The sequence below is a fragment of the Ochotona princeps genome, chromosome 26 (assembly GCF_030435755.1).
Source record: "Ochotona princeps isolate mOchPri1 chromosome 26, mOchPri1.hap1, whole genome shotgun sequence".
Taxonomy (NCBI): domain Eukaryota; kingdom Metazoa; phylum Chordata; class Mammalia; order Lagomorpha; family Ochotonidae; genus Ochotona; species Ochotona princeps.
The window spans coordinates 30218402-30244821 of NC_080857.1; the positions used below are offsets into that span (position 1 = coordinate 30218402).

Sequence of the window (26420 nt, forward strand, 5' to 3'; positions counted from 1 at the left end):
CTCTGCCTCTTAGCCCTGGACCAGCCGCCTTCTTGCAACGGCCCCTACCAATCCCAGGAGTGGCTTTAGCACCCCACTCCCCACAGATACTAAGTTCTCTTTAACATCACAACCTTGGATATAGAATATGCCAAATTAGAAAGCAATTTAGGGCCTGGCGGTGTGGCCTAGCCGCTAAAGTCCTCACCTTGAACACGCCGGGATCCCATATGGGCGCCAGTTCTAATCCCGGCAGCTCCACTTCCCATCCAGCTCCCTGCTGGTAGCCTGGGAAAGCTGTCGAGGATGGCCCAAAACTTTGGGACCCTGCACCCACGTTCCTGGTTACCAGCTTCAGATCGGCACAGCACCAGCTATTGCGCTCACTTGGGGAGTGAATCATCGGACGGAAGATTTTCCTCTCTGTCTCTTCTCCTCTCTGTACATCTGACTTTGTAATAAAAATAAATAAATCTTTTTTAAAAAAAGAGAAAGAAATATATAGACAGATATTCATACAGATCTGTGCTTACATCAACACCAAGAAGAAATACAACTGCAAAACAAGTAGAACACCGATGTAAGATAAAATTATACAAACAGCCAGGACAATAATGATAACATACTCATGTATATCTTTATTCTCAGATCAGTCTTACACACAGAATTAGAGGATCAGCTCTAGTAGAAAGAAATGGTAGAAAAGAACAACTTATGATGACTCAACTTATGCTGCCTAGGCATCCCAATAAATTCATCAGAAGTCAAAGACATTGTAAATCAGGGCAAGCGTAGCAAGCAAAGTACTGCCTGTAGCACTGGCATCCCAAACGGACACCAGTTTCCATCCTGGCTGCTCCATTTCCCATTCAGCTCCCTGATAATGGCCTGGGAAAGCAGCAGAGGGTGATCCAAAACCCTGGGTCCCTTCTACTCACACGGAGACCTGGAAGAAGCTCCAGGCTCCTTTTCTTCTGCCTCACTTAGCCCTGCCTACTGGAGAGTAGCTGGAGAGTACTGGAGAGCCAGCTGGAGAGTGAACCAGAGAATGCAAAATCAACCTCTCTTGCATGGTGTGTTTGCACGTATAACTATTTCAAATAAACAAATCTTATGAAAAAATGTAATAAATCAAAAATTCATTTAGTGCCCCAACAAATCCATATAAGTTTGGAAAAAGTGTAACTCAAGCCACTCTAAGTTGGGACTATGTATGACGTGAATATGAGCAAGTCTCATTATTGGGTACATGCAGCACTTAAAAAAAGATGAAACCCGGACAAGGAAAGACTACCCAGAAGAAACGGGAGCAAAGCGATGTACCCATTGCCTTCTCTCATTCTAAACTAGGAACGGGCGGCAGTGTGCCTGGACCACACACCTGAACTCACTCAAGGAAAGCCCTTGTTTTTCTGGAATTCATGTCTTGCTTGGTCTTTCTGCAGTGGGGGTAAAAAAAAAGTTTACATTCAACTTTGTCTAACAGAGCTTTCTGTGAAGTGGATCTCTTTTTTTAAAAAAAAAGATTTGTTTATTTTTATTTCAAAGTCGGATACACAGAGAGGAGGAGAGACAGAGAGGAAGATCTTCTGTCCAATGATTCACTCCCCAAGTGAGCGCGATGGCCGGTGCTGTGCCGATCCAAAGCCAGGAGCCAGGAACCTCTTCCGGGTCTCCCATGCGGGTGCAGGGTCCCAAGGCTTTGGACTGTCCTCGACTGCTTTCCCAGGCTATCAGCAGGGAGCTGGATGGGAAGTGGAGCTGCCGGGATTAGAACCGGCGCCCATATGGGATCCCGGTGCGTGCAAGGCGAGGACTTTAGCCACTAGGCCACCGTACTTGGCCCGAGAAGTGGATCTCTATCCTGGACTATCTGATAGAGTAGTCACTGGTCCAATAGTACCCAATGGACATGCAGTGTGATTGAAGAAGTAAATTTCAATATAACTTTAATTATAATGGACAGTGGTTGTTGAACTAGATGGACAGCACAGAACATGACAAACCACACTAATATCAGAAGCCCATCAAAGGTGAAGGTGTCAAACAGCATAAAGCAAAGACTTGGGGTAGTGGAAGTATAATGCAGATAATCTATTTGCAAGATGTATGAAGTAGCCCAGTGACTGGTGCTCAGTAAATTCTGAATTCCCCCTGCCCTAGGCAGTCAGTCATACACACAGGGGACCTTGGCAAGTCAGAAGTGCTGCCTTTCCGAGCCTAACCTGATCCGTCACAAAATGCGCCCTCTTACAGATTAGGAAGGCCGGTGTCCCCGACCTCATCTCCAGTTCCATGAGCACTAGGCACTGCAGGGTTTTCTCCCAACACCACGTCAAACACAATGCAAGATGAACAAATACCTGTTTTTAAAAAATCAGACAAAGGGCTGGATTTGTAGCCACCACCAACATCCCATATGGGTTCTGTTTCGGGTCCCAGTTGCTTCACTTTCAACCCAGCTCCGTGCTAATGGCCTGAGAAAAGCAGCAACAGATTGTCCAGGTGTTTGGGCCCCTGCCAATCACAGAGGAGAGCCGGAAGAAGCTTCAAGCTCCTGCCTTTGGCCTAGTCTTTGTGAAGAGAGTGGATCTCTAACTCTGTCTTCCAAAAAAAATTTTATTTCAAAATTAAAAGGTGGTGGATACTCCTGTTTTGGAGGGTTTGTGAAGGCACTGTCAACCACCAACCAAGTCTAAACAAAGTGGGGTTACAGACAAGCCAAAGGAAATATATATAAATTGTATATATTTAAAATCCAATTATTGGGCCCGGCGGCGTGGCCTAGCAGCTAAAGTCCTCACCTTGAAAGCCCCGGGATCCCATATGGGCGCCGGTTCTAATCCCGGCAGCTCCACTTCCCAGCCAGCTCCCTGCTTGTGGCCTGGGAAAGCAGTCGAGGACGGCTCAATGCATTGGGACACTGCACCCGCGTGGGAGACCTGGAAGAGGTTCCAGGTTCCCGGCTTTGGATCAGAGTGCACCGGCCCGTTGCGGCTCACTTGGGGAGTGAAACATCAGATGGAAGATCTTCCTCTCTGTCTCTCTTCCTCTCTGTATATCTGACTTTGTAATAAAAATAATAAAAAAAAATCCAATTATTACAGTATCAAGTAGAATCACTAATACAGATGCATTAATTGAATAACATTTCACTTGTTACTCTAATCTTCAAATACACCAGTACTTCATGATATGAACTTACATATTTCCCTGTTAAAATGGCTATTATGCAAAAATCAGGAAACAACAAATATTGGAAAAGATATAAGGGAAAAGGCACCCTAATTCGCTGTTGGCAGCATGGAAACTATTGCAGCTATAGTGAAAATCAGTGGGGAAGTTTCTCCAAGATCTGAAACTAGATCTACTCTATGACCTAGTCATCCAGCTTCTGAAATTTATCCAAACAAAATGAAATCAGCATTTCAGAGAGTTAATGTGTACTCCAATGTTTATAGCAACTTAATTCGCAATAGCTCAGATATGGAATCAACCCAGACGCCCAACAATGGATGACTGGATAAGAAAATATGACATGTACATGCTATGGAATACTCCTCAGCCATTAAAAAAAAGAACGAGATCTTGTCTTTTGCAACAAAATGGATGCAAATGAAAATCATTATGCTGAATAAAATAAGCCAGTCCCCAAAAGACAAGCATCATGTTTTCACTGATCTGTGATAACCAGTACACAGAGCACAAAAAATGTAACCAATATAAGCAAGATTGACATTCTGGGCTTTGATTATTGCATACAACCTTTCTTCATACCCCTGAGGAAAATCTTTTTTCGACTTAATAGCCATTGGTATCATTACCTAATGGAGTATTAATCCTGTGATTGTGAAATGAAATCAAGAATTCCACTGTTTAAAAAAAAATGGGGGAGAAATTGAAATAAATGAAGGCAGGAGCATAGAAAGCATCATTAGGCTTCTAAATCTGTATTGTGAAACTGTCCACTTTATATAAAAGTAAATTTCAAAGGGAATTGCTGTATTAAAATCTTGTTTTGAATATGGCTTAATAAAGAAGGTAAAACAATTGCAAAGGTAAGCATGCTGTTGTTCAAATATATCACACACCTGCAGCCAAACTCCCCAGGATGGAAGCAAGACACTGATTTCAGAGACATGGCAGGACACTAAAGGCACGCGTCTCAGATGGACAGCTTTTTATGGGAAGGAGACAGCAAAATGGGATCCAACCTGATTATAGAAAAAGGCATTTCGGGACCGGCCTGTTACCCTAGCGGCTGGGGTCCTTGCCTTACACGCACCAGTTCGCCATATGAGCACCAGTTCTAGTCCCAGCGGCCCCATTTCCCATCCAGCTCCCTGCTTGTTGCCTGGGAAAGCAGTCAAGGATGGCCCAAAGCTTTGGGAACTTCCACAATGTGGGAGAGCCAGAAGAGGCTCTGGGCTCCTGGCTTCAGATTGGCTCAGCTCTGACCATTGTGGCCACTTCGGGAGTGACTCATCGGACGGAAGCTCTTCTTCTCTGTGTATCTGACTTTCCAATGAAAATAAAATAAAATCTTAAAAACAAAAAAGGAAGGCATTTCAGGGAGGGACCCTGGGATGCCAGGAAAGGTAAGACCTACAAGTGCTCGAGGAGAAGTTCGGCTAGACAGCCAGGGAGGAGCTGGAACAAGATCCACTTTCTAGTCTCTACCTAGGAGCTGTGAACCCTGCCTCCAAGGAGAGTGACAAGCTAGCAACCTGTACAGAACCTATCCTTGCCAACAAACCCTCATTTACAAAGGCCTTCTTTGCAAGAATCCAAATGGGGGAAATGTAAGAAAGACTGTTCTAAGAGGCTAGCCTTTTGAGCTACAGTGCCATTTGAGCAGGCAACACAACCTAACTGATTCCTGTCTACACAGTAATCCATTGTGGTCAGAAGACACCTACGCAGCCAAAACGCTGCTCGGTATCCCTTTCCTGATCTACCCAAGACCCCAGCCTTGTCTAATTCCCTCACGTGACACAGAGCAAAGGAATTGCAACTTTGCCTTTGGCTGGGTACTGGGACACTTTCAGGAGCCCTGGTCCTGCCTATGTACCTCCATACTGGCTTATGAAAGATCCTGTTGTCCCGAACTCAGGACAAACGCAAACCCTCTGCCTGGTGCAAGCCTTGAACTACAGCAGCTGACTACAAACACAAGTCATGCGGCAGCCCTGCCAGCAGCCTGAGCCAGCTGACCGGCACCCAACACAGGTTCTTTTGCAAACACTGACTGCACGAGCCTTGATTCAGCTCTGCTGTTACGCTCTGGTGGCGAGAAGCGCAGAGGAAGCTCTCCTGGGCCTAAACCCAGTACACATGCCCATGGACTGGTAGCTAACTCAGCGATGCTTCATGCTTCTTTGAACCCTCCGTGTCTAGCTGAAGAAAAGACATATTTCTTTTTTTTCTCTCCAGGGAGAAGAAAAGCAGGAAAGTAAAATTCCTGGTAATGTCATATCCAGTCCAACAGGAAGGCTTGTAGGCTCAGGGCTGAACGGTTTCCAGAGCCACACACAGCCTAGCTGAAAGTAATTGACTTGATGTTCATTTCTTTCATTTCCTCCAAAATTAGCGTTCGGCTCCATGTTCCCGCCCACCAAGACAAGAGGAAACATTTCATGAACACAATCAGGAGGCAGCGTTCAAAACACACCTGACATGTAAAGAAACTGGAACCTATATTCAGTCTTGGTGGAACACCCACAGATGCAGTAACTGTGAGAAAACTGTGTGGCAGTACCTCAACACGCCAAACACGGCGTTTCCAGAGGAGCCAGCAATCCCATACGTAGGTATTTACCCAGGAGAATCGGAAACATATGGTCACATAAAAACTTCTATACAAATGTTGAGGATGCATTATTCATAACAGCCAAGGAGTAGAAATAACCCAAATGTTTACAAATAAACAAAATACAGCACATCCACAAAATGAAAGATGATCTCACGTGTAAAGGAATGAATTACGGTATGACAGGGCTTAGCTTTGGAAAGCATCCTATCACGGAAAACAGCGGCTTACAAAAGATCACATGCGACCCCGTTTCTATCAAATGTCCAGAATGGGCCAACCCACACAGAGTGGAAGCTGATGTGTGGCTACCTGGGGTGGGTTCGGTCCGATCCGTTACACTCTACGGAAAGGAAGGGAGCATGGGGCTCTGTCCCAGCTAACAGCGCACTGACAGGCGACATGACATTCTCCAGGATCGAGAAGAATGAAGTTGGGAAAAGATCTGCAAGAACAGCCAGCGTGGCCCTGCCTCCTCTGCCCTCCGCGAGCAGTGCCTCCAACGGGCCAATGCTGAACAAGAAAGAGGACGAGGCTCCATTGCAGATACGAAACAAGGTCCACTTAGCACCCTGTGCAAACCATTTCGAGACACCTGTCACTGTTAGGATCACCTAAGGCCAAGTCTCACCATGTACTCTGAGATCAAAAGAAAAAGTGGGGGCCCAGCACGGTAGCCTAGTGGCTAAAGTCCTCACCTTGAATGCGCTGGGATCCCATGTGGGCAATGGTTCTCATCCCATCAGCTCCACTTCCCATCCAGCTCCCTGCTTGTGGCCTGGGAAAGCAGTCGAGGACGGCCCAAAGCCTTGGAACCCTGCACCTGAGTGGGAGACCTAGAGGAGGTTCCAGGCTCCTGGCTTTGGATCGGTGCAGTATCAGCCATTGCACTCACTTGGGGAGTGAATCATCGGACAGAGGATCTTCCTCTCTGTATATCTGACTTTGTAATAAAAATAAATAAATCTTTTTTAAAAAAAAAAAGACGTTGCTTTAAAAATAAATAAAGAAAATAAAAAGTGAGAGGAGTTAAGTTAAAAATCAAATCTGAACACATCTGGCAGTATGTTGATTTGATAACTGGCAGTGGGTGACCACTACTGAAAAACATGAGACCCAGGATCGCTGTCAGATACAAAACTCAGGAAGGCAAAAAGGCATTCTGCTTCAAAAACACTTAACATTAACATAAGGTAATGATGCCATTAATACAGGGAGAGAAGGAGTATAGCAACAGGAGAAAAGCAAACAAACTCTATTCCCCCTGTGGTATCAGCTTTTTGTTCATTCAAAATTAAGCAGACAGGCAGCACTGGCTGTAGCAGGCCAAGTAGCCACCTGCAGTGCCACCGGCCTGCCCCTAGACTTAGCTCACACATGTGCCAATGGGTGCTGCAGTCCAGCTTAGTCTAGCCTGTTCCCAGCCCCAGCTCTCTTACTCACCAGTGGTTGCTGTGCCTAGCAGGGGAGGTCCCCAAATTCCCCTACCACTGCCAGCCCCAAATCCCTTGTGTGCCATTGAGTACTGCTGCCCTGACTCACGTAGCAAGCCCCTGGTCCTGGAACTCACCAGTGGGTACTGCAGACTAGCTCAACTGGCTCATACCCATTCTGGTCACCAACGGGTGCTACAGCCTAGCCCAGCCCAGCCTAGCCCAGATCCAGACCTGGCTCTTGTGTGAGCCGGCAGGTACCACAGACTAGGCTGTCCTGTTCCATACCCATTCTGGCTCTCACAAGCACCATAGGGTGCTGAAGTCTAGCTCAGTTTGGCCTGTCCCCAGACCCAGCCCACATGCATGCTGCTGAGGTCTGCAGCCTTGCCCAACCTGGTCTGCCTACAACCTTAGCTCTTGCACCCACCAGTGGAAGCTGCAGCCCAGCCAAGCAGGGGAGTCCCCAGAATTCCCCTACCAGGCTCATTCCCAGCCCTGGGTCTTATGTGTGCTGCCAAGTATTTGATCCAGCCAGGCATGGCCCATCTGCAATCTCAGCTCTTGCTGGTGGGTATTGCAGCCTAGCACAGCCCAGCACAGCCCAGCTGGGCATGACACACATTCTGTCCTGGTTCTTGTGCATGCCAGGGGGTGCTAAGGCCTGGCCCAGTTAGAGTTCCAGCTGTTCCACTTGCAATCCATCTCCCAACTAATGCATCGGGAAAGCAGCAGAAGATGGCCCAAGCCCCTGGGTCCCTACACCCATGTAGGAGACCCTAATGAAGCTCCTGGCTTCTGTATTTGGACCAGCAGAGCTCCAGCTGTTGCAGTACCTGGGAGTGAACTGGTGGATGGAAAGTTTCTCAGTGAGGAGCAGCCCTTCCCTTCTCCCCATCCACCCTCCTCCATACCTGACCCTCCCCATGCTAATCGGAAACCCATGTATCCCTCTCAGATAGATAAACAAAACTAAAGGTAAAATTTTTTTAAAATAAAATGTTTTATATATCAAAAATTGATCTATTTAGGACTGACCCTTTTAATAATACATATATAAATGTTATAAAACATGAATCCATCAGAAACATAATATCTAAAACTTTCATAGCAAGACTTCAATAAGGAACGGATGTACAAGACAATGACAGGGAATAGTTAATATTTCTTAATTTAATATTTGATAAAACTGTGAAATATTATGGAATCCAGAACCATTATCAAGAAAAATGTTGAATATTTTTAGCCTAGAATTTAGCCAGCTATAGAAAAGGGGCTTTATAATAATTATTCCGTGTAATTTTAAAGATATTCCATATGATGTTATTGCAAGTCAAGAAAATACAGAAAATTAAGACACACCACCTCATGGTTCACTTTACAGCAGGGATGTTTATTCACAGAATGTGAATGAAATCAGTTTTATTATGAACTGATGTTTTATTCCGAAGGCATCTGCTGCAGTCGATTTTAGAGAGGCGTTTACAGATCTCTCCTGAGATGTGTCGGGTCTCCAATCAGATGAGCAGAAATGTCCATGTTTGCAGGAAGGCCATGATTCACTCTGCGCAAGGAGAGCGCTAACCTGGCCCCAACACCCAGCCCTTTCTCCAGACAACCCCACGGCACTGGGTCAACACGTGACTCCCCAACAGCGGCACGGGACCCACCTGTAACCCCTGTCTTTCCAGAGAGCTCTGTGAGGTAGGGGTGTGTCAGTGTGGACAGGTGCCTGTGTTTACTTGTAAGACAGAGACAGAAGCAGCACCTCAACATAGGAGTCCCAGAAAATGAAATCTGAACACAACCATGACACTCAATAAGTTGCCTTCTTCGGGAAACGCTACGCTGTGTTCTATTATACTGGGGTAACCATTGCCATCTAGAATTTATTCCAAGAGGATTTATTTCTATGAATTAGAATAAACCTAAAGCACTTAAGTAAGAGAAAACCTATTTAACCACACACAGACTTGGGATACTTGAACTGAAGACAACTTAGCTATGATGACTGAAGAATTTTGTAAAATTAGGACCCCAGGCAATGGCCTAACTGGGAAATCCCCCTTCACGTGTTGGGATCTCATATGGGCACCTTCCCATTCTCTCTCTCTTATTGCCTGGGAAAACAGCAGAGGATGGCCTAAGCCCTTGGGACCCTGCACCCACATGGGAGACCTGGAACAAGTTCCTGGCTTTGGATGGGCTCAGCTTCGGCCATTATGGTTGCTTGGGGAGTGAACCAGAGGGTGGAAGATCTTTCTCTCTGTGTCTCCTTCTCTCTCGAAACCTGCCTTTTCAATAAAAAGAAATAAATCTTGAAAAACAAGAATGTTGTAAAATTAGGTACTATACAGGTAATGTTATAACTGTTTTAGCTAAGCATTGTGGTATCTGTCTTACAGAACCATTTATAAATAAAACGTTCCTAGTGTAACATTTCTTTTATCAAATAAACCACTGTAACATAAACTTCTCCCTCTCTCCTCATAATATTTGGATTATTTCATTGTTCCACAGCTTACTCTTCCAAACAGGCTTAGCCCAGTGGAAAAACTACATATCAACTCCCTGTTTTCTACTCTGAGGACGACTCGACACCACAGAAAACCACTCAGGCACACAAAAACTCAAAAGTCATCGCTACCACTAATCGAATTGATTAGTCTGAAAGATTTCTTCTTCTTCTGAAGTGTTAACTAGTTGGAACTTTATAGAAAGATTGCCACCTCTTTTGCTCTAAATTGCTATGTAATTAATCTCAATCCAATGCTACCTTCTGCCCCAAAATAAAAATACAAAACAGGTAAGCCTACTCCTTTCAGTGACAATAATATAAAAACACTTTCCTAACATGAGGGACCATAACAAGATTGTAGGAAAACAGAATTAAAGAAATTACTTTTGTGCCAAAAAAAATCTTAGTGGTGGTAGTTTTTTCCTAACACACAATTTCCACAAAGACTTTACAAAAAGATTTATTTAAAGGGCACAGTAACTGAACTTAAAAATCATCCTAGAGTTGAAGGAAAGTGGTAACACGCACAACTGAAAGATTAGTCAACAACTGATTCACAGTGAAACTGCTGGTACATCAAAGACTCTTACACTAGTCACATTAGACTCTCGTATGTGCTTGCTTGTAGGTGAGAACCTTTCAATAATAAAACTTCTGAAAGAAAAACTCCTCGTCTGTACTTCTCCTGACGCTGGGAAAGCAGTGGGAAGCAGCAAAGTCATGGAGGTGTGCATTTCTTGGAAGTTGGGGGCATCCAAGAAGCATTATTCTGATGAATTTTGAATTTTGTGTGCTCATTTTAATCATCAGTACAAGGAAAGGGGCATGATTTGTGCTGGTAGCCATGACAGGAAGACACTTCATTATCTAACTCTTACCCTGGCCTATGGGCAGCGCGTGTGACCAACCATCACTATGGGAAGTTATCCTAGGGGACTGAACTCTTCAGGGGAGTCCCTCTGTGCTACCCCAGGGGAGATTATCCCAGGGTGCCTGAATTCTGCAGGTGAGCCCTTCCAACTAGCTTTTTTCCTTCTGGCTGACTGCAGAAAACAATGTCATGGAGATTTACCAGAAGCAGCGTGGAGGAAAGAAACCATCCCCACCACCAACAGCGAGCACGGGCCACATGGCGTGCAAAGTGGCTCTCTAGAGGTTGCAGGCAGCCCTGGCCCCAGCTAGCAGTCCTCGAGGGAACAAGCTCTGCCCACCACCAGGAAGCCTGGAGGTTGTCCCTGAGCCCAGACGAGAACAGTTGTCTTGGCTCACATGTTAGTCTGCTAAAACTCAGCAGAGAATACGCCACAGCACGTCCAGGCTTCTGGTTCTAAGCCACTTTACATTGGTTATTTCTCACTCAATACTGCAGCAAATATGCTAGGATAAGCCTCTTAAAAGTGAACAGTACTACAGTAGGTCAAGGCCTTCCTCATATGTGGGCTTATAATCCCATTGGCACCAAGTGAGCTCCTAAACATTCAGCAATTTAGCTTTTAATACAGATTCAGAGGATCCTGAATCCAGATTTGAGAAGCTTTGAACTATATAATTCCTGACACATATTTCACATCTAGCACACACAGTTAGCTTTACAAGCCAGAGTTTACACATGAATGCTTTTCACTCTATAAAGGCTTTTATATAGCAGATCAACCCTGCAAAATAATCAGATGGCATGAGTTTAAAACAAATCGTGACTAAGCCAGACGCATCGGCAAAGTCTTAGCCGCTCATTACGGCAGGTAGAAAGCAGAATAAAACCTTTTATCTTCTTATAGCTCAGCTCTTGATTAGGTATAACAAAAAACAAACTTTTATAACAAAGCTTTTCATATTTCTATTAGGCCATAAATATCAAGGAATCACTATAACCATTTGTCCATGTTACACACTTGTTGATTGAGAAGAAACAGGTGTATGTGAAGAAAATACATGGAAAAGAAATATCTCTAAGATCTAAAAATCTGTTTCTACTTAATCAGGTTCTTTTTAGACAGTCTTAAAAAAATTGAAATTAACGAGCCATCCACATAGCGTATAAAGTTTAGTGGCTTTCATATATTCATAACTTGTGTAAGTATTATCACTATCTTTAGAACATTTTCATCACTCCCAAAAAGAAAACTCATATTAACTTTTTAAACTGTTTTTCTTTGATAGCATGTCATGGTTAACAGATTTCTCTAGCATAACTTCGAACATCTGAGACACAAAATTGGCATTTAGGGAAGAACTGGGGTACAATATTTGAGCACCAGCACAACAAATGTTGTGGGGGGGTGGAGTGAGAAACTGAGCGGGGATTGTAAAGTATTACCTCCTATCACTCATAGCATAAACATTCCTTTAAAAAAATGGACACGCTCCTTGGAGGCAAGGCGTGAAACCACTTGCCAGGGAACCAAGAGCCTGCCACTAGCATACGACCTACTACCACTGCACAGGGGGGTTGAACCTGCTTCCCGCAGTCTGAAGAGGATGGCCTGAGATGCATTCCAGCTAAACAAGACTTCTGTATTGCAAAGGAAAAAAATCTGAGGATTCTCAAAGAGCACACCACAGCCTTCTGGAATGTTCCTACCCTGACTCGATGCAAATATTTTGACATAACAAATGAACCGATCACTGGCATCTTCAGGTGTTGCTTCCACAGCTATAGATATCCACAGGATAGTCTATAAATTGTTCACTATATTTCCCTCCTACAAAAAAAAAGTCATGCTTTTGCCTCTGTTATGATTACTGTAAGTTGGGTATGAAATCCTATCATTAAAAAAAAAAAAGGTCAGTGTATTTGATCTACTCGCCCAGGTCTAGCCCCCCCCCTTCCCAGCACCGAACAGTTCTCACTCTGGGTCCTCCCAGGGTGTGGTGCTGGCCCAAGCACACACTCAGGAAGGAAGCTTACACCAAGTTAGCCTACCCACTGCCCAGGAAGCCAGAGGAGTCTGATAGGAAGCCAACAGTGTAACAACCTAGATCACGCCAACATTACTTTAGGTTCCTTTCTGGAACAGTGAAGAGCACTCACTATCTCCCATTCACTTTTAATCTCAAGGACATGTCTTTTAAAACAAACACAAAAAGAAACAAAAAGTTAAAATGTAAACTAAATGCTCCCAGGGAAGTATCATGAGGACTGAATGACTTCCACTGGTTTATCTGCCAAAATTGAACAAAGTTTCAAGTCCAGGGTATGGATGTCCAGCACACCAGGCAGAACACACAGTTCCTCTTCAGACATTTAAACTGCTACAAGGAAATAAATGAAAATAAGGTTCACACCAACACAGACATGAAATTTTTAAAAATTTTATCTCATAAATAAGACTTCATGTGTGTGTGTGTGTGTGTGTGTGTGTGTTAGAGAGACAGAGAGACAGAGAGAGACGGAGACACTACCTTGTGTACTGGGTCACCCTCCAGAGGTCCACAAGACACTCAAGGGGGCACTCAAGACAGAGGGCAGGTCTGCCAGCAGGGAGCCAACTACCTGATCCAAGGTTGTTCTCTCTGAGGCTCAGCAGGAAGAGGAAACTGGAATCACGAACCAGAGTTAAGAAGAAAACCCAGGCAGTGTCTTGTGAAGCCAAATTCCCACCCAGGTATATATAGATTTTTAAACTACAAAGCCAGTTAACCAGCCCCAGCACACACAGGCAGCTATAACCACATTTATCAAACCAAACAATCTTCCTCTTTCCAGTTGTTTTCAATCCTGATTTAAAGCCGAAATGACCTAAGGAGCTTTAAGAATTATACAAATTGCGCCTAATTGCTGATTGCATGAATCAGCAACTAATGGCATCTATTTTACAAATGCACCTTGGAAAACCCAGATGCCCCCACGGTGGAGAGATGGAAGACGGAACACAGGAGATCTGGGGCAGGTCCACAAAGTCTCACCTAGCCAGCCCTCAGAAAAGGGATTCTGGTTCAAGTTTTAGCTGAAACCCTGTTCTTCTTTAAGCATAATCTCTGAATTCCTTGCTCAAGAGAGGAGACGGGATTGGTTAATTGAAACCTTCCAACACTCTCACATTCCCTGCACTGAAACTTTATCAATGTTTTTCTGAGGCAGGACAAGTCAGAATGTTGCCAAAGCCCAGGTTTTAGAGTCAAGTTAAAAAGGCATTCTTGTTGGGAGAGGAGAAAACAAACAAAAAACAGAACATCACATCTTTAAGACATTTCAGAGCTCTTCCCACATTTCTGATTTGCAGCAAGCTATCATTTTTAATGGCTGAAGGGTTAAAAAATAATAAAACAAACACACACACACTTCTGGCCTTTTATAATAATGCCAGAGCCCGCCTTTCCTCCTCCAAATCCACACCCTTTTTGTCCACAAATAACATTACTGACCTACTGACAGGGTCTGTGCGCTTCAAAGCTGTTTATCCAATAGCTCTGCTGGCTTACCCTGACCCAGCATCAGGCTCTCACTGAGTCCCCCGTTGTGACCAAGAACATGTCCTTAAAATGTGGCTGACCTCCCAGGCTGTGGTCATGGAAGAATGGAAAAACGACCCCAAAGGGTCGAAGCTACCAACTTTTACTTTGTTCTAACCAACTGCCCAAATAAATAAAAATAGCAGGGTAGCTCTGCTTCCCAAATGAACTCCAATTTATTCCTGAGAAACCAAGTCTGGTTCCCAGGCCATCCAAAAATCCGTCAACTGTGGGCAGCTTGCCTCCCAGGAGGTACTGGTCATGTCTGTTAGGACCAGAGGAGGGGGTGCTACTGGTTCTTGTGACTAGCCCAGACATGTGGTGGGTCCCAAGTTTCAACAGTGCTGAGGTTCTGAAACCATAGATTCAAGTCTAAAATGGGTCACTGGCCGGTCCACTACTGGATAAACTCTCAGAGAACTTTATCCCAACTTACTTCAGTTTAAAATAAGCAGCATAAATTTAATGCCTTCAAGAATCAAAAAAGGTAAGGAAATACCACATTAACTCAATGGTTATGCATGAGGCACTAGAGTATGGCGAAGTGTAAGACAAATCAGGGCATATACACTCTCTGAAATCACTTTTTTTTTTAATAACATTGCACTGGCCAAATAAAATATGACCGTTGGCTACATTCACTCTGTGGGTCACGAGGTGTCAAATTCTGATTCATCATTTAAGTAGACAGAAGGATCCCCCAAAGACATTGTCTGCCTTCATCCTGACATCCAATGGGATGTCCGCAGCAGCTCAGCTGAGAAGATGGGATGAAAGACCTGATTTTAGAGATTTTGCTCCTGCAGGAAGGACCTCAGCCACACTGTGCCAAGGCAGGAGTGAAGGCTGATCTCCATTTTAGAGAAACCCGGGGACATTACATCACGTGATACAATGCCACAGAGGGGAAATCACTATTTTAAGAGCATTTGGAAGCCAGCAGGGTGGCACAGCCAGTTAAGCTACCACCTGTGACACAGGCTTCCCAAATGGCTCAAGTCCTGACTGCTCCACTTCAGATCCAGCTCCTCCCGAATGCTCCTGGAGGCAGCAGCAGATGGCCCAAGTCCTGGGCTCCGACACCCAGGTGGGAGACCCGGATGGAGTTCCATGGTACTGGCTGCAGTCTGGCCCAGCCCTGGGAAGTGAACCAGTGGATGGAGGATCTCATTCTCTCTCTCTCTCTCTCTAACTCTCCATGTCTCTTAACTCTGCCTTTTAAATAAAAATAAACCAATCTGTTTCTTCTTCCCCTGTACCACAACCCCAATGCACCAACAGAGAGACTGTATTCGAGATACCATTCAGAACTAAAGTCTCTACCAAACCCAAGTCTTAGGGAGTAAAATTTATCTAAACCTACTCAGCATTCTCCTCTCTCAACATGACAAAAACCAAAAATAGGTTTTCCCCAAGTTACTGTGTTTTAAGACCTCTTCGCAGCCTAAAATCAGCACTCGGAATGGGTTCAATAGCTTGAGCATTCCTTTCAGCCAAAGCAGCAAAGGAAAATCAAGTCACTAATGAAACTCACGCAGCAGGGAAACGCACAGCTAAAGGTCCCCCGTGTGTACGGTGTGCCTTCTGCTGGGAGAACTGCCAGCCTGAGGGATGGGATACACAAAGGCCAGGGGACACCAGGGCTCCCTGCATCCTCCCCTCTCCTGGCTGCCCTGCTCTGCTCCCACCAGCTCCTGTTCCACCCTAGAGGGCGAAGCGGGAAGGTCAGTGATGGTGGTGCCCTGGGCACGGCACCTGGCAGAAGGGTGGACAGCTGCCTCACACTGCCCACAGGGAAGCTGAGAACAAAAACGGGCAAATGACAACGCAGGGAGTGCCATAAGGAAAGGTAAAGTGAGAAAAAGTTAACATCAGTCACAACCTCAAGATAAACTGAATCAAACCGCAAAGCACATACATGAAGAAGTTCGGAGTTCATGCAAAAACGGAATTAAAAGATGTCCACTTTGGTGTAACAGATGTCCACTTTGGTATAACACATTCTCCAAATCCACAAATACATTTTTTCACAATGCACATTTCTGCATGAACTTTTTGCAAAATCCCTCATAAGCATGGATTTCAAAAGACTGATTAGTACACTATCTTACAATTTTCCAAACTGGGCTCTGTGTGTTCATGCGCATGTGTGTGCGGCCTACGTGGGTGTTTACATTGTTACTTAAGCATTAGCAGACAATGCCATAAGCAAGGCAGGAGCTTCCTTTATCACCTAAATGGGTCAAGTTTTTCTGGCACAAACTAATCTCTCTTTTTTTTTTTTTCAATCATGCAACAGCCGGCCTGCCCTCAGCCTTCTGCAGTCAGCGCCAGCCACTGGCTTCGATGCCAAGGATTAAAGTATGCTACACCCTCTCTTTTAGTTTCAATTATCAGACACTGTTGAGCAATGCAGAGGACAATGTCTTATGCAAATCCGATTGCCAAACAGGACAGATTAAAAAAGAAAAAAAAAAAAAAAAAACAGTTGACTGCTGTTTCTTCTGTCTCAATTACTCTAAATCAAACAATAGCCATTCACACTCGGTTAACTGAAGCAACATTTACAAAATGTGGGCACTGCAGGCGGCTTATCCTTAGACACCTGCATCCAACATGAAGTGCCTGGGCCGCAGTTTCACCCTCCCTGTGAAGTTCAGCTTCCTCTGCAGGTGCCGCAGGCCACAGATGACAGCCCGCCCGAGGACTTGGTCTCCCCATGCAGTTCCCGGCTTCCGGTTTCAGCCTGGTGCAGCCTCGCCTTGCGCAGACAACTGAGGATTCAATCTGAGGACAGGCGAGACCTCTCCAGCTTTCCCCTTCCCTTCCTCTCTCCAACAACCCTCTACCTCTTCCTGGCCCTTTTCATTACTATTCCTTTCAAATAAATACTTTTACAATTCCAAGTGGTTGCCCTGAATAGAACCGTAAGGCATTTTCTACAACTACAACTTCATGAATTTTTCCTTAAAAAAAAAAAAAAAAAAAAAAAGACGTATTTGTTTATTTGAAAGTCAGAGTTAACAAAGGAACAGAGAGAGTTCTTCCGATCGGCCGGTTCACTCCCCCAGCTGGCTGCCGTGAGCAGGCGGAATGAGCCGAGCCAGAACCAGGAGCTTCATCTGCGTCTTCCGCCGGAACCAGGAGCTTCATCTGCGTCTTCCGCCAGAACCAGGAGCTTCATCTGCGTCTTCCGCGGGAACAGTGACTCATTCACTTGTGTCATTTTTTGCTGCTTTTCTCGTGGAACTACCATGGACCTGGATCAGAAGTGGAATAGCTGAGACATAAACTGAGCCATGAATCAAATGGAATACGAGAGTGCAGGCGGCAGCTTCATCCACTACACTACAACACTGGTATCTGAGTCTACCGAGTTTCAAAAGCAGAATGCGGCCAAGGTCCTTCCAATGGCTTTACTTGTCCTTGTCACTTCATCGAATGTCCCGCAAGAACTGCTGGTTCTCACCTCACCTGGCTCAGACACTACACTGCTTGGTTTAAGATGAGGCACACAAACAGCACATGTAACCCAGCAAGGAACACTGACCATCACTGGACTCTTTTGTTAGGGACAAATCTGCATATGCTTTAATGAAGACTTTAAGCCCAGACCCCAATGTGGCTGGTAGCAGACTGGTAGCATCAGTCATTGTCCAAGAAAAGACACAGGAAGAGGAGGAGAAGAGGGGAGGAGACGAAGAGAAAAAGGAGGAGGAAAGGCATAAAGGAAGGAAGGAAGGAAAGAAAGAGGGAGGGAGGGAAGGTGGGAGGTGGAGAGGGAAGGTGGGAGGCAGGGAGGGAGGAGAGCGGAACAGGGCTATGGACCTTGACAAACTGTGAGGAAGCCGGCGCTGACCCATCTCCACAGAACACGTTAGCACACTGATCACTGGCAAACTGCTAGCGAAGTCTTGTTTCTAGCTACAGGACCTGGAGAAACTGATACGCCCACCAGTTTCTTTTCTAACAGAGTGTCTTCTCTGGCCCCTGCTGGAAACAGCTGTGCACTGAGTTAGTCACCAGGAATTCTTCAGTCTCTGTGTCCGTTGATGCCTAGGGTGACAGGTAGAGCTTGTGGCTCCAAAACAGGACAAAGCCTTGACCCGGTTTGTGCGTCAGTAAGAAGGACCTTAGCCAACAAGCCAGGACATAAGGACCTATGTCAAAAAATAAAAGACAGGAATGCTTGTTGCCCCAGAAACACCTGCACTTTGGGTCTGGGTTATCCACTCATGTAAGTCTGAGACTCCAGCACATGGACACCGTTGTCAGAAATGAAAGGGCAAACACCAGTGTTAACAGATAACCTAACTGCGTGCTGGGTGGAAACACAGCTTTCACCTCAATTTCTGCTTCCATTCACAGAACAGAATGGGCACAGGCTATTCATATAGGTGAGTGGCATACTTAAGTATAAGATGAATTTTAAAAAATAAATTTCTGGGCCCGGCGGCGTGGCCTAGCGGCTAAAGTCCTCGCCTTGAACGCCCCGGGATCCCATATGGGCACCGGTTCTAATCCCGGCACCTCCACTTCCCATCCAGCTCCCTGCTTGTGGCCTGGGAAGGCAGTCGAGGACGGCCCAATGCATTGGGACCCTGCACCCGCGTGGGAGACCCGGAAGAGGTTCCAGGTTCCCGGCTTTGGATTGGCGCGCATCGGCCATCGCGGTTCACTTGGGGAGTGAATCATCGGATGGAAGATCTTCCTCTCTGTCTCTCCTCCTCTCTGTATATCCGGCTTTCCAATAATAATAAATCTTTAAATAAATAAATAAACTTCTGAAGTCAGTATCTATTGAGTAAGTCCTATGGAGTAGCCTGAATACAAGCTTCTTATTTTCTCTCCCTGGTAATCCAGTGTCAAGACACAGCTTAGCTATTACTTCCCTAAATGGCATGGCTGTGCTTAATCCATTGTCCTTATCAAATACTGTCAGAACAGCACAATGTCCAGTCTTCAGCCAAAAGGGAAAAAATGTATGTCAGGAAATCACATCAACTACATTGGAAATTGAATTTGCTTCTCTAGTTTTCCACATTTAATTCACACTGATAGTTGTGAATTACGGTTACTGTTTAGCTGACATCAAATTTCTTCTACTGTCAGAGTAAATAACAGCCTCTCTTCCGTAGGGAAAGAGTGCTTGTCCCTTATACCTAGCTTTCCAATAGTAGGTTACAAGTTTGATTGGTGTTCAAGTTTTCATTATTTTTTTTTCCCACAGAGATTCTGTAATTTGTGCTTAAAACAACAGAGAGTGGAAGCTGGGGGATTAGGAACCCTCTAGACTTTCAAGGGAGGTATCTCTGGCCCTTTTCTGGGTTAGCCTTTCATCAGATAAGGAATTGAAGCAGTGAATAATTATCTAAGAACCAGGGTCTAATGCTAGACAAATGAAATATTTGGACATGGTCTATAACACGTCCTTTATTCAAATAACTGGCCCCTCTACACAGATAGGGCAGAAAAATTGTCCTAAGAGTTGTTTTTTTTTTTTTACATTTAAAAATATTTTATTTTGTTCTATGATATAGTTCTGTAGGTTCTGGGGTTGCCCATGCCCTTCCCCAAATTTCTCCCCTTCATTGATTTCCCCTCTAGTTTCACAATGGACGTCCTTCATGAACAGTCACAAGTCCATCAAGCTGTTCTAAGGTGTTAACCTTAACATACTCAAATGCAACATTTTCTGGGCCAGAAAATCACACTATAAGAGCCCATCTAGCAGCACTTTCCCTCCGGTCACTGGAGCGTTCATAGACCCAGCACCCCTACCCCTACCCCTGGCCCTGGCGCGGCAGGCACTGGCGGGAGGGGAGAGAGAGAGAGGTGGGTAATGATGGTGGTGCGCCTGCAGAGACAATCAGGGAACACTTCCTGCGAGCTCTGGCACCTGTGCTGGAGCTGAAAGCACAGAAATCAGAGAAAACGAGAGAGGGGAGTCCTGGCTGCTGAGTCACACGTGTGAACACCAGGCGCCCTGAAGCCTCAATTAGGAAAATAAGCTCGCCATGGTGAGAGTGCGTGTGGAAAGCCTGGATGAATCGCAGGAGAGGGTGGCGTCTAGGTACACAGCTGCTACGCTCCTAGGATTTCACGTTTACCTCGGACATGCTGTTTCCTGTCCTGGAAAGGATACCAGGAAAAGGAAAAAAAAAGGGGGGGGGAGGGGAAGACCCTTTTTCCACTGCAGAAAGCATCTGCTTACAGGATATAAACTACCAAGATCAGCTTGTATCTCACTTCATCTGTCCCCTCTCAGGGTACAGCTGGTGGATCACAGAGAGCTGGGCTGCAACAAGGGAGGAAGGTACCTTAGACCCACGCTTCGAATCTGGTCTCTAGCAGCAGCCTCCGCCACTCTGAGTAACACCACGTACACAGGGCACTGTGCACTCCCCATCAGCGTAACCCCATGAGCTGCACCCTCTCGCCCAGCTGCGCAACCTGCTCAGTCACCCACGCCCTGCTCACATCCCCGTCCTCAGGACCAACTCCTGGCCACACCGAGATGAGCTGCCTCTCGTCTTTGTCTCTCCAGGAACCGCCCCCCCCCCCCCCCGAGACCAGACACGGTGAGCATGAAGACAAGACTTTCCGCGAACGTCTTCTTCATGATCATGTTAGAAATCACAACTCCAAAACTAAGTGGTACACATGCTTCAGGCAGGAGGAGAGAGGCACCCGCGTTAGAGAGAGGGTCCCTCAGCAGTCACACGTTCAGTTCACTACTTCCTGAGCTCAACACCTGAGGTTCTCGGGGGCACCACATTTTGTTGAAAAAGCATGTTTCCTCTGACCCAACAGCTGTCGTGTCTACAGTGTTTTCAGAGGAGACCTCAAGACTCTCAATTATTTTACAAATATTTACGAAAGGAAACACTTTCCAGCTTAACTATTCTGTTTGTAAATACACTTGTTTTGAGGACCTCAGGATCAACATTAAAAGCGCTATTTTAAGCAAAGTAGTTCAAATCCAACCACAAGCACATTCTAACCACCCAGACCTTGTGCAAAAGCAGAGAATCCGGGATCCAAATTCCCCAGCAGCTACTCACCGCGCTCCTGGAGGTACCACCTAGCAATGAGTCACCTCCCGCCCTCACCACTATCAAATCTCCCAATTCATAGTTCCCAAAACCCGCAGAACAATGTTTCAAATACTAGACAAGTTCTCTCTCACACTGCAAGCCTGGGACAGTCAACCGTGCTTACAGAACACGTAACGCCGTAGGAGATGACAGGACGACTGTCTCCCAGTGCTTCTGGGAGCCACTGGTTCCCTGGCAAAAGCCTCCGGCTGGCTTTGCCTTGGCTCTCTCTGTCTAGTCTCCTGCTGTACACTTCCTGCGGAAGTTATCTGGGCCAAGGAGAATGAAGCTCAGAGAAACCGAGACACGCCAAGCTTGGGGTAATAGGAAACTATATACACACACACACATATATAAATAGATGTATATGTGTGTGTGTGTATACATATATGAAAAGAGAGAGAAAAGCAATTGTTCGGCCACTTGGGATACCCACACCCACATCACAGGGACTTCTAGTTCCAGATTCCAGTTTCTCGCTAACGCACGCCTCGGGAGGCGGTAAATGAGGATTCAGATATTTGTGTCTCGGCCATTCGTTGAGAGTCTGCGACTGGGTTGTGGGCTCCTGGCTTGAGCCTGGCCTAGCCCCAGCTGTTGCTCTCATCCGGAGAGGGAACAAGACGAAGTAAGATCGTCCTCTCTTTTTCTCCAAGTCCTCTGCCTTTCAGTAAAGTGAAATCGAATTTTTAAAAGAAAACAGAAAAAAGGTATCTGGGTGAATGTATTCCAAAAGCACGTGATGATGAAATATATTCCAACTTCAAGTACATGGTGGGTCTTTCATGCCACAGAAGTCTGGGTTTATAGCCAGCTGAAATTGAGAGAAAGCTGAAGGACATCACAATGGAAACTAGGACTCTCGATAATAATACAGATCTCAGTTCTCTAACCACAGGAGTAACAATCGCAGTGGCATAAACAGCATTAAAAATAGTAATACAGCCGCCCCACCCATTCTGAAGGGCATCTACAAAGTACCTGGCTATTCCGCCATGCAAGTAAAGTTCAGGGATCTTAAACTGAGGCCGGAAACTGGCTCAGATAACTTTACAGCAAACATCGGGTGCTTCGTAAGAGTGCCCAAATTTTACACCAAAAATCAATTTTAGGAAACTCACCCCTCTCTCCAGTTTGCTACTGGTGAGAGTAAGGACCCCATGGCAGTTAGGACAGACTAAGGAAGCTAGTAATGGCAGGCCACAGCAGGGCCCAGGACGCCCAATCCCAGCCAGAGACTACACACACCATCAAGGGCCTACACCCTCCAGGGAGGATTTCATGATACAACCACAGCGGACAGCAGTGACTTGCAAAACTCAGCTGCAGTCCTCAATTGTCCCCCATCCACTGCACCGAAGGCAAACTCGGACTGTTACCAGTGACCTAGGAAAGCGCCTCCTCTTCTATCATTCCCTACCAAATTAGGGAAATAATGCATGAAGGGGCAAACACTTTCAAACTGTTAACTTTCAGAGTTCGCCTCAGGAAAGTTTTAAAGTTGGGAGGTGGACTGAAGCTATGTCAAAGGCACGGAGCTGGCAGAGAAAGGAGTGTTAGAAGAGAACTATGGCCAGGCCATTTACAAGAGAATCCTTAGAGTCCCAGGCCAAGGCAAGGGGTTGGGGAAGACAGCCCAGCAGCTGGGCCCAGGGTTATCACCCGGCCACACCCACTGGCTACGCCCTCCCAGCTGCCTGCAGAGCCACAGTGAATCCCAGCAGCCGTGGGAGCAGTTAGGATTCCACAGACAGGGGTCACCATGGCAACGGGATTCCTCTCCAGGCAAACTCCAATTCACTAGGTACTGCTCCAAGCTCAGGAAACCACCAACTCCAACTCGAATTTTCAAGGCCCTCATGGGTGTCCTGGCGCCCGCCTGAGGGTGAAGGGGGCGAGGGGGAAGATGGCGTGTAAAATCCTCTTCCTGAGCCCGCTGAAATATTTTACAACGGGGAGAGAACGGAGCACCCAAACTCAGATCACAACTTGACGAGACACCTTAGCGGACTGTGATGGATGAGTGAGTACAGGAACGAGAAGCTATTGGGAGTGAGGACGGGACAGCCAGAGGCCTCCAGAGTTCCCAGGGCAAAAGGGCAGGCCGCTGGTTTTCGGCACCTGCTGGGTCAACCCGATTATCCAGCCCTGCTGCCGCACACGGTGAACCTTGTCACTAGATTTCCTGACACCTGAGCCCCAGCCCAGGTGTCCCTCTGCCGCAGGCGCCCTGGGCCTAGGGGGACAGCACACGAGAGCCTCGCGGCCCCCCGCAAGCGTCCGCAGGCGGCGCGGTCCCCGACACCCCTCGCCGGCCCCGCAGCGCCCAGGCCCTCTTCCTCCTCCTCCCTCCTACTTGACACCGAGCTCCAACTCTGGCTGAATTTCGGCCACCCCGTTCCCGAGCACCGGGCTCGCAGTGAGGGTGCCAGTCTCCTCGGACGCAGTGGTGTCCAGGAGCCCCACCCTCCGCGTCCCCAGCTCCGCGTCCACCAAGCCTGCCTCGGGGTTCTCCCGGTCGAAGCTGCGGCGCCGACGCCCCAGCCCGCAGCCCGCAGCCCCGGGAGGCCTGCAGCCCCGGACGGCGGGGACTCTGTGGCTGGCTCCCCCTTAGGAGAGGGAGGCACCCCCGTCCTCCAGACCACCTTCCAGCCGGCTCGCCTCGCTTTGCGCCGCGGCTGCAGCCATTTTCCCCATCCCCAACTTGGCAGTCGGGAGCTGCTCCAGTCCCGTTCCCACCCAAACCCAACCTGAAGGACGGGTTTAATATTTACCTACCGGCCCGGGAGCGCCCGGGAGGCAGCGGGAGGGCGCGCCGCGAAGCAGCGCTCGACCCTCGGAAGCACGCCCACCCCCACGCCACCGCGCGGCGGCCCGCAATGAATGAGTGCGGCGCGCGAGGCGGTGCGTCCCCCTTACCTGGGCAGCCCCTGCATGCTGGAAAGGCAGGTCTCCGCTCCGGGTACAAAAGGATCGGGTTAAACAGTTTCCTTCGCAGCCGCCCTAGGTTACCGACCCGCAGGTGACATCACTCTCTCTTCCTACGATAGGATACAAAGTAGCGCACAGTGCTCATGCGCTCTCAGCCGGCCACGGACCTCATGGGATATGTAGTCCCTCTCCGGCCGGTGAAGCCGTCGCAAGCCTTTTAGCTGAGGCTTGGCGGAAATACACTTCCCGTCGCACCCCTGGGTCCCCCGGGCCCGCCCTTGGGCACACCCCCTCCGGTGCCCGTCCCCTCCCCGCCCTCCTGCTTTGCAGCGCCTGCGGTGGTCGTGCTGGAGCTGAGCTGCAGATCTGGGAGGAAGAGGGGCGTCCTGTACTCGTGCCCTTTGACTTGTCCTCCTGGCTGCCCAGCGCTGGCCCCGAGGGCTTCCGGCGCACGGGCCAGGCAGCTCCGACCCAGCAGGCTATCCTGGCCCCTACCTGGAAAGGGACTCCTGATCCTCTTTATGTCTTCCCCGCGCTGGAAGCGGTTCCCGGGACTCAACTGGTATCCACATACGGTCCAGGAATTCCCCCCACGTCCCCGAGGATGGGGCAACATCGCCCCCAAAGGAGGGAATCTCCCAGTACCCAGCTTGGTACAGCTCGCCTTTCCCCTAGTCTCTTTCCTTCTTTCCTTTGAACAGAAACCCGAGTGGCCAAGCCAAGGCGAGGGAGAGCTCCAGTGGTCAGCCTGTCACTTAATAAAAATGTGGCCGCGTAAACGAGATAGTCGCCGCCGCCTTTTGCTGCTGCTGCTGCTGCTGCTGCGATAAGGCTATCAGGCAGCCCTGCTTTTGTTTTTGCCGCAGCCTCCCCCGGCAGATCACACCCCTGTGGGATTCCGTGACTGATGTGTATGTGTGCCCACACCGTTTGAAATCCACAACACTCTCCCATTATTTTCCATGTCTTCAAATGTTTTCGAAAGACCAGACATCAGGCAGCATTCAAGGATTCAAGGACTGTTCTGGGTCGCTCTGATCTCAGCACACCTTAATGCTTATTTCAAGGAAAGCGTAATCAGAATGCCCTGGCCCTTTAATAACATTTTATTGTTTCCAAGGCATTTTCTCATTAGCCAATGAATACCAAATACTAGGGGGAAGTGTATAGCTGCGGCTGTCTTTTTAGGTTTAAAGAAAAAAATCAATGCCTTTAGTTATTTGAGTTAACATATTGGAGTAAATTATAATGCCCTGTGATGTGTGTCGATCCCATAAGAGGATCCACGCCTTCCCCGTTCCCACTAGTAAAATCCCTAGAAGACTGCAGGAGGGGTCACGGTTAAGGCTGCCAACAATTCTACACCCCGTTGCTGGGGGAAATCTTACTACTACCCTTCTCCTTTGGTCCTACAACACTCACTTTAGTTCAAGTGGAACATATTCATGGAGCTAGTTGTGGATCTTGGAGAAGGGGTAGAGAGATGCGTTGTTTGCCATGTTTTTGTGCTGAATTTTGATATATATTTTTTAAAGTGTATAGACCAGATCGATTTTCACCAAGGACAGAACACAACTTCAAATGTTGTTCTGAGCTATTCTGCTCATCTCAAACACTACCTTAAGTGGAACCCAAACAATAGAATCAAAGATGCTGTCTGCGATAGTTGCTGATGGGTAGGCTTAATGTGTTGCATGCATTGTTTTAAAATATATATACATGACCTGAGCTGATTCCAGAGGCACTCCAAGTTTTACAATTAAACTTGCAGATGGAAGCATAACCAGTGAGCGTGGAATACATTGAGTTCATCATTTGAATTGGGCTGTCCTACAGAAGATTGGCAGTTTATTTTTATCGATAAAATATGTCAGTAAGACACTCTCAGGGGACTAGTCTTACAGAAGTAACCTTACAGCCAACACTTGTGTTGGTTCTTTAGCACTGGAGTGGATAAAACTTGGCTAAAGAAGAAAGCCCCTGCGCTGTCACAGTGCTGTAGGGAGGTTCCCTGTGGCAAAGCTCTTCTGCCTGCATGAAGAATATCACACACCATGCACCAGCAGCGCAGACATGTGTGTGCACATGTGTGAGAATACAGAGTGGGTTTCAAAATATTTGAACCTGTTCCTGCACTCCAGTTCATTGCTAACCAAGGGAAACAAAGATGATACTTTAGTTAACATCAGAAATGCTATATG

At 46.9% G+C, this 26420-nt stretch overlaps 1 protein-coding gene across 2 annotated transcripts in view; it reads right to left on the reverse strand.

Moving 5' to 3' along the window:
- The window catches only part of DAAM1 (dishevelled associated activator of morphogenesis 1), a 168496-nt gene extending 143586 nt beyond the window's left edge, over positions 1-24910 (reverse strand). Inside the window, exons 1-2 of one of the 2 annotated variants that reach the window (XM_058655625.1) lie at positions 24780-24910; positions 24208-24329 (exon numbers count right to left, since the gene is read on the reverse strand). The gene's annotated coding sequence lies outside the window, so the exon portion shown is untranslated. Of the gene's footprint in view, positions 1-24207; positions 24705-24779 lie in introns of those variants that run through there. The other variant, XM_058655624.1, reaches the window with a different exon arrangement.
- Positions 24911-26420: the final 1510 nt, after the last annotated feature.